This window comes from Camelus dromedarius, chromosome 22 (assembly GCF_036321535.1).
Source record: "Camelus dromedarius isolate mCamDro1 chromosome 22, mCamDro1.pat, whole genome shotgun sequence".
Lineage (NCBI taxonomy): Eukaryota > Metazoa > Chordata > Mammalia > Artiodactyla > Camelidae > Camelus > Camelus dromedarius.
This window is the reverse complement of record NC_087457.1, coordinates 13,457,935-13,468,801: the sequence shown is the minus strand read 5'-3', so window position 1 is coordinate 13,468,801 and position 10,867 is coordinate 13,457,935. Positions and strand designations below refer to the sequence as shown.

The 10,867-nt window shown below is 47.0% G+C and overlaps 1 non-coding gene across 1 annotated transcript; it reads left to right on the top strand.

Moving 5' to 3' along the window:
* The first annotated feature begins 1,080 nt into the window (after nucleotides 1–1,080).
* TRNAV-CAC (transfer RNA valine (anticodon CAC)) lies at nucleotides 1,081–1,156 on the top strand. Its single transcript has one exon. It is a non-coding gene; the product is annotated as a tRNA-Val (tRNA).
* The last annotated feature ends 9,711 nt before the right edge of the window (nucleotides 1,157–10,867 follow it).

Sequence of the window (10,867 nt, the reverse complement as noted above, 5' to 3'; positions counted from 1 at the left end):
ATATTCCTAACTGTATTGCTCACCATATGCTTATAGGATATTATGAAATTTTTATTTGCAGCCACGCAAGATATAGCATCAATTACAGATCACGTCTGAGCTGCATACAGGTTTGCTGCATCAAGTAAGTTAACATCTGCAAAGTGCTTCAAAGAATGTCTGGCACATGATGAGGGCTCAATAAATGTTAGCAGTTTTTTCTGTTGGCTGTAACGCAGTACCTGACACAAAATGTGATAAAAAAATCAGTCAACAATCTTCTGTACATAATCATAAAAAAAACAGTAAGTCTAATGATGAAAATGAAACCAATATAATTTAATTTATTCATTAACTCTCTGCATGGTGAACAATGTACTATGGGGGTATATCTACATGTATGTATCAATGACATGATATGATAATTTACATAAGGGGATATATTTGATCAATTACACCATCCTTGTCTTCAACAGTGGCAGAATGTCAAGAATAGATCTTCAGTGTGATAAATATATGTATGTACAATGGAATACTACTCAGCCACAAAAAAGAATGAAATAATGCCATTTGCAACAACGTGGATGGACCTAGACAATATCATATTAAGTAAAGTAAGTCAGACAGAGAAAGACAAATATCATATGACATCACTTATATGTGGAATATAAAAAATAATACAAATGAGCTTATTTACAAAACAGAAACAGACTCACAGACATAAAACACAAACTTCTGGTTATCAAAGGGGAAAGTCAGGGAGGGATAAATTAGACGTTTGGGATTAGCAGATATACACTCCCTTATATAAAATAGATAAACAACAAGGACCTACTGTATAGCACACAGAACTATATTCAATATCTTGTAATAGCCTATAATGGAAAAGAATCTGAAAAATAATATATATGTAACTGAATCATTTTGCTGTACACCTGAAACAAACACAGTATTGTAAATCAACTATGCTTCAATATAAATAAGTAAATAAATAAATAATTTTAAAAACAACAATGAAACTTCAGTCCATGAGTCCATCACTTTTCTCCACCAAGACTTCAAAACCCAGGGCATGAGGAGGGTAGGGGTGGTAGGGATGGTGGGGGTGGGTCTAGCTCAGTGGTAGAGTGCATGCTTCACAAGCATGAGGTCCTGGGTTCAATCCCCAGCACTTCCATTAAGTAAATAAATAAACAAACAAACAAACAAATAAACCTAATCACGCCCTCCAAAAAAAATAAACAAATACATTAGGAGGAAGCCGTTTTTGACGGTGCCTTAAAAAAAATATTTTTTTAAAGACTTCAGAAACCTACCATGGTTTTCCTCTGACTCTTTTCATTCCTTGCTCTGAATTTGGTCCCTTTCAACAATTATTGTGCATTTTGCAGGAGCCAAGAACTGTGCTAAACTTAGAGATGCAAAGAAGGGTAACATTTGTGCCCTGAAGCAGCTGGCAGATCAAGGTAAACAGACAGAGCTCAATGTAACACAATGTGATAAGTGCTACATCCTCTAGATTGTGAATGAAAGATGGAAGGGAAGAGGAGGGAGGAGTGGGAGGGCTGCACTGCACAGGCACAACAGAGGAGCAATTGTTTCTGCCTAGCAAAGGAGGAACCTCTACCCAGCAGGTCACATTAGAACCAAATCTAGAGCTAGTACAGATATGCAGGTTAAACATTTAAAATCCAGCAAAGCAGGAGAGAGGGAGGGAGCGCGAAAGGAGGGGGCAGGAAAAAACAGTTCAAAACTTTCATTAGAAATCGGGAGGGGGGTTAATTTCAGCATGCATGTGTTTAATGTTGTATTGTTTTCAACTTTTATTAACCTATAAGGGGATGGGGGTAGTGAATACTGAGGGCCCAGAGAGGAATTAATGCAGCCCTCATTGGATCTTCAAGGATTGAAATGAGATTTTCCAAGGCAGAAAGGAAGATGAGTCAACCAAAGGGATTGCACGGAAATGTGTACAATGTTTGGGCCTGAAAAGCATGAAGATGGTACTCGGGCTGTTCTGCTGCTCTGAGGCCTGACTCAAACTAGCCGAAAGGATTACTAGCTCGTGACTTAACTCCCAGGAGCTCCTTCCAGTACTTACGGAAGGACTCACATCTCATATGGAAGTACCTTATAGCTAAGAGGCATTCGGGGGGGGAAAAATGAGGATAAAAAGAGAAGCTGAGCTCAGGCCCATCTACCTTTTATCACCAGGAGAGAGTGGTGGTTTCTTATGGTAGCTCCTTGCCTTGGTTGGCTCCTGAAATTTCACAGATGCCACCTAACCTTGCTGCTGCTCTTGCCCACGAGAGCTGTCACCTCCACAGAATAATTTCCATTCCATTCCAGAATTTACGGAGGTTTTTTTCTTGCGGTGGGGGTTCTTTGGGGAGGGGTTGGGGGGGGGCTTATACCAAATGGGAATACTGTGGCAGGGTGTTACCTTTCTAGTTTTGTTTCACTTTTGAATTTTTTATTTCTAAATTTTTATTGTCATTTTTTTTTAAATGCTCTATTTTTATTGTCCTCATTTTTAATCTTTGTTTTTCTAGCTTTGTTGGGTCCCCCTAGCCTTCCTGGCTCTCGGCCTTGTCCACAGGCAACAGTGACACGGACCCACCCTTCCTCCTCCAGTCGGGCATCTGGCATCAGGCTGTAAGTCACTCATGGTGCGGGCGAAGGGGGGTTCTCTGCATGGGGCGGGGGAGGGGGTGCATTCCGTGGCCCCACAAGCTCCCTCAGACTTTCTCAGGTGCTCACAGTTCCTCCCTGGAGTCCTTTGGTTACAGTAGGTGTGAGTGAGGGGTCAGAATGCCACTTCCATCCAGCATGTCTGACAGGTACGGAGCATGCGGCAAGACTAAAAGCTCCAATTCCACTCCTTAATTAAAAGCATTTTTCATTCCAAACCTATAAAAGGCAGATGTGCCACATCCCCCCACCCCCCACCAGAGATTGCAGCTCTGTATTGAGTGCTACAGCTCGGATCCTTCTTTCTCGGGGCTTGAAAGCACAAGGCCATCAAAGCCCGGAGCGATCGCCTTCCTCCTCCACCTCCTCCTCGCTCCTCCATTTCCGCCTTTGCTGAGAAACCATCATTTCCATCATTGCAGGGGCCTGGCATTAGAAGCTTCTCGTGACACCTCCATGCTGAAATGGAGTGGGCAGGTGGCCCATCTTCCAAGACAGACAGGAGGAAGCTCTTACATTTTGTTATTCTCAAACATCTTTTCATCTGGGTTTTTAAAAAGAAGCTCAGACAGCACTTCCTGGCTGAATCAGCCATCCTGAGGCTGTGGATTCACTTGGGTCCTCCTCAGCTGAGCCGTCTAGAAGCCTTTGGAAAAAAGAATGAGTGAACCACTTGCCAAGAGGGGATCAGATAAAAATGAAATAAATGCTTGCTAATGATGGTTTTCTACCTTCAATGAGTCCTTTGCGCCTGAATTACGTGGAATTAAGTCACTCAGTTTGATCCCCTGGTACAGGAAGTTACAAGTCCAATTCAGGGTGTGTTCCCAGTGTTACCTGGAAATCAGTTATCAGTAATCTGCTTGGGTGGAGAGAAGAGAAGTTCCTTATATTCATTTGTTTTCACTCATCTGTCTTCTTAAAGGGCCCTTAAGCCTTTTTCTGTCTGGAGTATTTATTCTCTGCTTTATCCCCAAAGATACTCTACATTACTCAGGGGCAGGAATACCTAGCCTTCGTTCATAGATTATTTCCTCACTCAGTCCAACCAAGACCCTGATCAAAGATGACCCAATGAAGGTTGTGGATGGAACGACCTGAGGTTTTTCCGCTTGCTGAGCTGAGCCTGCTCCTGGAGTTTACATGCTATTTCGCTTTGTGGATTTTTCTCTTTCTGGGTTGCAACCAAATGGTCTTATTAAATGTTTAAAAAAAAAAAATTCTCGCTCTTGTGAGTGATATCAAATACAATCAATAAAACTGAAGAAGGGAGCCCAAGGCATTCACAAGACACTTTTAAGATTTAATTGTTCCGCAGAATTTTAAGCAAGTAGTAGAGGGAAACTAAATTGCATGAAAGCAAATATTTCGCTCTAGGCTCCCAATTCATCTCACTTGCTAGTTCCCAGGGGCCAGTGCCAGCACCGCGGAGCTTGGGACTTTCTGGCACAGACAGGGATCGTGCTTCGTGCAAGTTAAAGAACATCCCTGTCCCTCGGAAATGGGGCCGTTGATCAAAGTCTCCTTTACCGTGAAAATGCCTGGGTTCAAGGACACAGAGGGCTGAGTAAGGCTGAAGGATGTGTTTTACTAAACACAGGGCAAATCTTCCTGCTTCCTTCCTCAAAAGGAAAAGTCCTGCGAGAGAGGAAACTGGTACCCAAAACTGGGCACTACATCTGGATATCAGCAGGCCCCCAGAGCAGTCAGTACCAGGGCTTCGGAAAGGTGCTGCAGACCAGCCTCGTGGGTGGGGGCAGTGGGGTCTGGAAGCCTCAGGAGGTTTTACTGCTTTTTATAGGCTGAGAAAACTAGTTAATGAGGCATGTCTGCTTCCTCTGGCCTTAATCTCTAGAAACAGAAGGAATCCCTCAATGCCCTGGGCAGAGCCTGCTGCCAGCGCCCCACAGACACACAGGCAAAGCTCAGGGTCCCATCCCTCCTGTCCCATCACAGCGCAAAGAATCTGTTGTCTATCCTGACCAGACACCAGGTCAGAAAACAAGAGGACACCTGGGCTGGGGGTGGGCAGAGGGGAGCAGCTGGTGGAAAGGGGGTTGGGGGCGTGGCTCTGTGCTGTGCTCCCCCCAATTTGGAAATGGATTGTGTAGGGGAGGTTTAGCTGAGAGGATTGAGGAGACAGGAGAGCGTATGGGAAGCTGTCTGCCTGCCAACGAGGCTCTAGAGGTGAGCCCACCTCACCCTCCCAACCCTGGGGAAGGTACCTCCACCTTCTGAGCCTCAGTTTCTCTGTAAACAGAGACAGCAAGACTCCCTACAGGATAGTGTTACTGTGACGATTAATGCAAGAGCATTTGCAAAGTAGCTTGGGCTGTCCTTGACACTTAGTAGATGCTCAGTAAGTAGCAGAGATAACTTTAATAATAATCATTAATAATTATGGACTGGGGTGCAGTATTAGATGAAGGGAGGCCATCGAGGCATGGGTTCCAGGGCCTTGACTGCGTTAAAGGAAAGTGAGGGTCGGGTCCCTGCCAAGAGAAGGCTCTGTGACCAATGGGCCTCCCAGCCCCCACCCCCACCCAACTCTTTCCAACAGGGCTTTTTGTCCGAACGTGGTCCTGGCGTCCCTCCAGAAGCTCAATTCGAGTACATTAGAGCCATAATACAGCTCCTATTATACACTAGCACGGAGATAAGGAAGAAAAATGGCCCTGCGGGTCTGCACCTAAAAATATTTCAGAAAATCCCTGCCATTAAGTGCCCAGAGATCCCGCCACAAAAACAAACATACAGACTTCTGACCAATATGCCCTACATGTTCCAGCTGCAGAAAATGAGTGCGGCCTTGGACGCTCTGAAGTAACAGAGCAGCAGAGTTATCTACAAGCCTGGCCTCCGGAGGCCGGGACTGGCCAGGCTCCATCCCGACACACATCCCCCTGCATGGCCTCGGGGAGGGGGCAGGGGTGGGTGCTGTGGGTTTGTCATGGAATTAGGGGCCGTGTTTGCAGAGCGCTGATCAGGGAGCAGGTGAAAGGGGACGGAAGAGCTCTGCCGTTAGCGTGGTCCTCACTGTTGCTGCCCCACCTCCAGGATGCTGAAGGCCGAGCAAGCCTAGACAAATAAACCAAACCGGCAGCTCGGGAAGAAGAAGAACTAGGGGAACATCAAAGGGGAGCCAGCGACCAGAGGAGCCGGGGTCCCTCCTGATTCCTTGCCTGAGGATCGAAAGCCTAACACATTTGATGTCACTGAAGGAAGCTGTACTTTGGTATGTACTTCTGGGCGTAGCACATTTCCAGATGAAGAATGATACATGATGATACGAATGGCCGGGAGGGCCTACAGAGGGCCTGTCGTTTGTAAGAACCTGGCTGACCCCCCACCTCCATACACACACGCACACACACAGGGACACTAATTTGCTACGTGCTGCAGGGGCAAGACTTCCACAGAGTTTACACCTACAGATAATTGCCCCCCACGTCTCTCCCCCACCCCAACTCTCCCTGCACCCAGGGATGAAGCCCCCGGTGTCCCAGAACACAGGCTGCGAGGGCTGTTGGGGTCCAGCCCAGCAGAGGTGCGCTCCCGGGCACCTGCGTAGCTGGTGGGGCAACAGCTCTGCACTCAGGCCCTCTACCGGATGTTGGGGGGAGATACAAAGGCGAGAGAGACAGAGGCCCCTGCCCTCGGGGGATCCACAGCCAGGCCAGAGAGAGAAACACATTACACAAGACCAAGTATATGACTTTTTAAATTTTTTTCAATTTTATTTTGTATTGAAGTGTAGTTGATTTACAATGTTAGTCGCAAGTGCACAGCAAAGCGATTCATTTATACATATATGTACACATATGTATTTTTTCAGATTCTTTTCCATTATAGCTTATTACAAGGAATTGAGTAAAGTTCCTTGTGCTATACAGTGGAATCCTGTTGCTTATCTATTTTATATATGGTAGTGTGTGTCTGCTAATCCCAAACTCCTAATTTATCCCTCCTTTCCTTTCCTCTTTGGTAACCACAGTTGGCTTTCTATGTCCATGAGTCGATTTCTGGTTTGTAAATTAAATTTGTATCTTTCTTTAGATTCCACATGTAAGTGATATCATATGATACTTGTCTTTGTCTGACTTACTTCACTTAATAGGATAATCTTTAGATCCATCCATGTTGTTGCGCATGGCATTATTTCATTCTTTTTCATAGCTTAGTAGTATTCCATTATAGACACACACACACACACACACACACACACACACACACACACACACACACACACACCCCACATCTTCTTTATCCAGTCATCTGTCAGAGGCCATTTAGGTTGTTTCCATGTCTGGGCTATTGTGAATAGTGCTGTTATGCACTTGGGGGTGCATGTATCTTTTCAAATTAAGAGTTCCCTCCGGATTTATGCCCAGGAGTGGGATGGCTGGATCATATGGTAAGTCTACTTTTAGTTTTTTAAGGAACCTCCATACTGTTCTCCATTGTGGCTGCACCAATTTACATTCCCACCAACAGTGTAGGAGCGTTCCTTTTTCTCCACATCCTCTCCAGCATTTATTGTGTGAAGACCTCTAATGATGGCCATTCTGACTGGTGTGAGGTGATACCTCATTGTAGTTTTGATTTGCATTTCTCTGATAATTAGCAATGTTGGGCATCTTCTTTCATATGCCTATTGGCCATCTGGATATGACCAAGGATGTTTTAACACTGAAGAGGACAGAATATCTCCAAGTCCAAATTCCATCACCGGGCTGGTGAACGCAGACTCCAGCCAGGTCCCGAACAGCCTGTTTGCTATATCCAGTGCTTTGTGGTCATAACCCTAATGGGTTCTAGTGGATGTTGAACTATATTTTCAATTATCCGAAAATGCTCACTTGTCTCGTGCCTGCATTTCTTATACGTCTGGGGAGGGCGGCTGTGCTTGGCCGATTTAACACAGAGCAGTAAACGGAGCCTGTTAGAAGTGGGCTCCCCACAGGACCACACATCAGGCTGCTGGCTGCAGCTGCCCTCCACCCGCCGTCTACTGGCTCTGAGCAGGCCACTCCCCTGTGCCCACCTCCCCTCCAACCTGCCCCCCGAGTGCCGCCAGCAATTTTCCAGATCACTGAGGAGCTGATGGCTTGTTTGTGTCACTCAACTCAGGCTTTCAGCTTCTATTTTCATTTAGTCTTGATCTTCCAGGAGAACCAGAGAGGAAAAGGAGAAGCGTTTTCCAAGAGCACAGCCTGGGTGAGTCTTTCCAACACTGAGATGTCCCTCGGGACTTCCAGGCAAATCAGCGAATAACCCAGGGGACAGCCCGTGCGGAGGTGGGGGTCAGGCTGGTAGTGGCAGGATCGCCATGTCTTCCTTCCTTGGAGGATGAGAGAGTGAGAACCAAGGCTGTGATTTGTTATCTCAGCTGTAGGAAGAAAAGCCGAGGGTCTCGGAGGCACCTGGATACACTGGCCTTTCCATCTCCTAGCAGCCAGCTTGGGTCACTGGGGACCTGCCCTCTCTTTTCCACCTACATGTTATTCCAGCCATAAATCCAAGTGACAAGCTTGAACTTTCCTCAATTGACATGTTTACAAGGGAAGTCCACATTTGACAGGAAAATTAAGCCTATCAATCACTTAACAAGGTCGTTAATGAATGGTTCTCTGATCTCCTCTGGTAGCTGGCTTTATTGATTATAGAGGGACGGCCCTGGCCCCAACTCCTCTCCCCTACACTTTCGCCCGCCTCCACGCTGACCCCTCCTTCTGCCAGATGTTGCTGCCCTCTGACCTCCCCCAGCCCCCTCTGCTCCCTGAAGCTCAGCAGAAGGTTCTGGTTGAAGGTTTATCGGGAGGTCAGACCCCCTCCTGGCTCTGTTCTCTGACAGAACAAAGGGAACAGATGTAGGTTTGGCCTGCAAGCGCCCACCCGGCATATGGAAGCTATCTCCTCCGTCCCAGTAATTACCAGGAGCTTGCTTGTTCAATGCTTTGGTTTTTATTGCACAGAAACCAACCTATTCCCCAACATAAAACACTTTAACGGTGTTTCTCCCTCCGGGGTTTCTGGGAGAGGTCCTGTCAGGTATAAAATGTGCAGAGCCCCTCTGACGGCTCACAGGAGCGAGACCTTCACAATTTAAAAAAAGGGGCACAAGGCAGGGAGGAGGGAAGGCCTGGTGGAAGGCGCAGGCTTGAAGGTGCACAAAGGGAGTCAGGGAGGACCTTGCCTGGGGAGGACCACACAGGACTTTCTGGAGCATCTCCCGCTGGCGTTAAGAAGGGCAGGAGGAAGAGCTGTGATTGGCAGAAAACACAACCAGTCACCTCCCACGCCCAACACAAAGGGAAGTGTCATCCAAAGTCCGAGTCAGGCATCAAAGATTTGTTAGGTGACCATTTTGTGTAAGAATAAATGATAATATGGGGGGCAGGGAGTGGATAGCTCAGTGGTAGAGCATGTGCTTAGCATGCATGAGGTCCTGGGTTCAATCCCCAGTCCCTCCATTAAAAATAAATAAACCGAATTATCCCCCCCAAAAAGACCAATTTTTTTAAGAAGGATAAATGATAATATAGATTCGGAAGAGGCCTGGAACTGAGAATATGTTCATTTCCTGTACACAACATGGTTCTGCTCCTGGTAACACCTCCAGGACATCCTTCTGCAGCCTTGTCGAAGGGGGGGAACTTGGACTTGGGAACAGAACAACAGAATGAAGGAAGAAATGAGAAATGGATGGATCTTCAACAAACCCCGAGCACCTGGCTCAGGGAAGGGAGAGAACAGAGACTTTCCTGGGTTTCCATTCGTGAAGTGGTGCTTCTACACTGGAAAGGAAATATTTGTTCCGACGGCTGGATTAATTTCCTACGGCTGTAGTAGCAAATGACCACATGCTGGGTGGCTTAAAATAACAGAAATGTATTCTCTCCCAGCTCTAGAGGCCAGAAGTCCAAAATCAAGGTGTCCACACATCAGCAGTCCCTCTGAAGGCGCTAGGGAGGTGTTCCTCCTTGCCTTTTCCAGCCTCCGGTGGCTCCCAGCAAGCCTTGGTGTGCCTTGGCTTACAGCTGCACCAGCCCATCTCTGCCTCTGCCGTCATGTGGCCCCCTTCCTCTGTATCCTCTCCTCTTCTTATAAAGACACCAGCCATTGGATGTGGGGACCACCCTCATCCAGCATGACCTCATCTCCACTAATCATACCTACAAAGACCCTATTTTCAGAAAAGGTTATATTCTGAGGGTCCAGCCAGACAGAAATTTTCAGGAGAACACTATTCAACCCAGAATGAATAAAGAGGGTGAAACGCCAGTGCAGAGGGAGTGGCATTTAAGAAAAGCCCAGGAGCCTTTCCAAAGAGCAAGAGGAAACTCCAAGGCGCGCGGGAAGTGCTGAGAGAGACAGCAGACTGGTACTGAGGTAAACTGCAGATACTAACGAATAGGAAGCCGGCAATTTAGGTGTCGAAAATGTGCTCTGCGTAATTCCAAACAAACTTTCAAGCCATTTTCAGACCATAAAATCCTCTGGTCTCAATCACAGGCACCCAGGCAGGCCCCAGTGCCCAGGCTGCAGCAACTCCCCCAGATGGAGGCTGGCAGGTCTGGGAGTCTCCAGCTAACACAGCAACTGAGGGCTGACTCCTCCTGATGATTGGGGATGAGCTCCTTTCCATTTCTTCGGCACCTGCTCTACTTAGAGGCTGATTTGCTGGTACTTGCCCCCTGCTTTCTTGGGGCTTTTTCCCAGAAGGGTGGCTTAGTCTCAGGAAACACGAAAAAAGCCTCGCCAATGACATATCCCACCTTGCTGGCCAAAGTCTGCTTCTTTGGATCTGTACTTTCCAGTCTCCTTCCAGCCAAGAGCAGAGACCTCTGTGAAAGTCTTTCTAAATAATATGTGGCTGGAACAGGAGAAGCCCTTCCACACACCAACCAACGTTAAGCACCTAGAACATGGCGCCCTGCAAAACACCTGGGCTTCAAGCTTCTAAGCACCTCTTCAGAGAGCGTGTACCTGTTGTGCTGGAGGGTATGAGAGGCGGGTAGGGGCAGGGCAGGCTCCTACCAGAGCCTGAGGATAAACATATGCTCCACTTGAGTCTAAGGTGGTCCCACTCAAGAAATTGACCAAGTTCCCACGTAATAAGCATTCTCAGGGATCAAGAAAAAGCGTAGTATTTGCATCAGACAGATCCAGTCTTTATACCTGGCCCTGCTTGCCC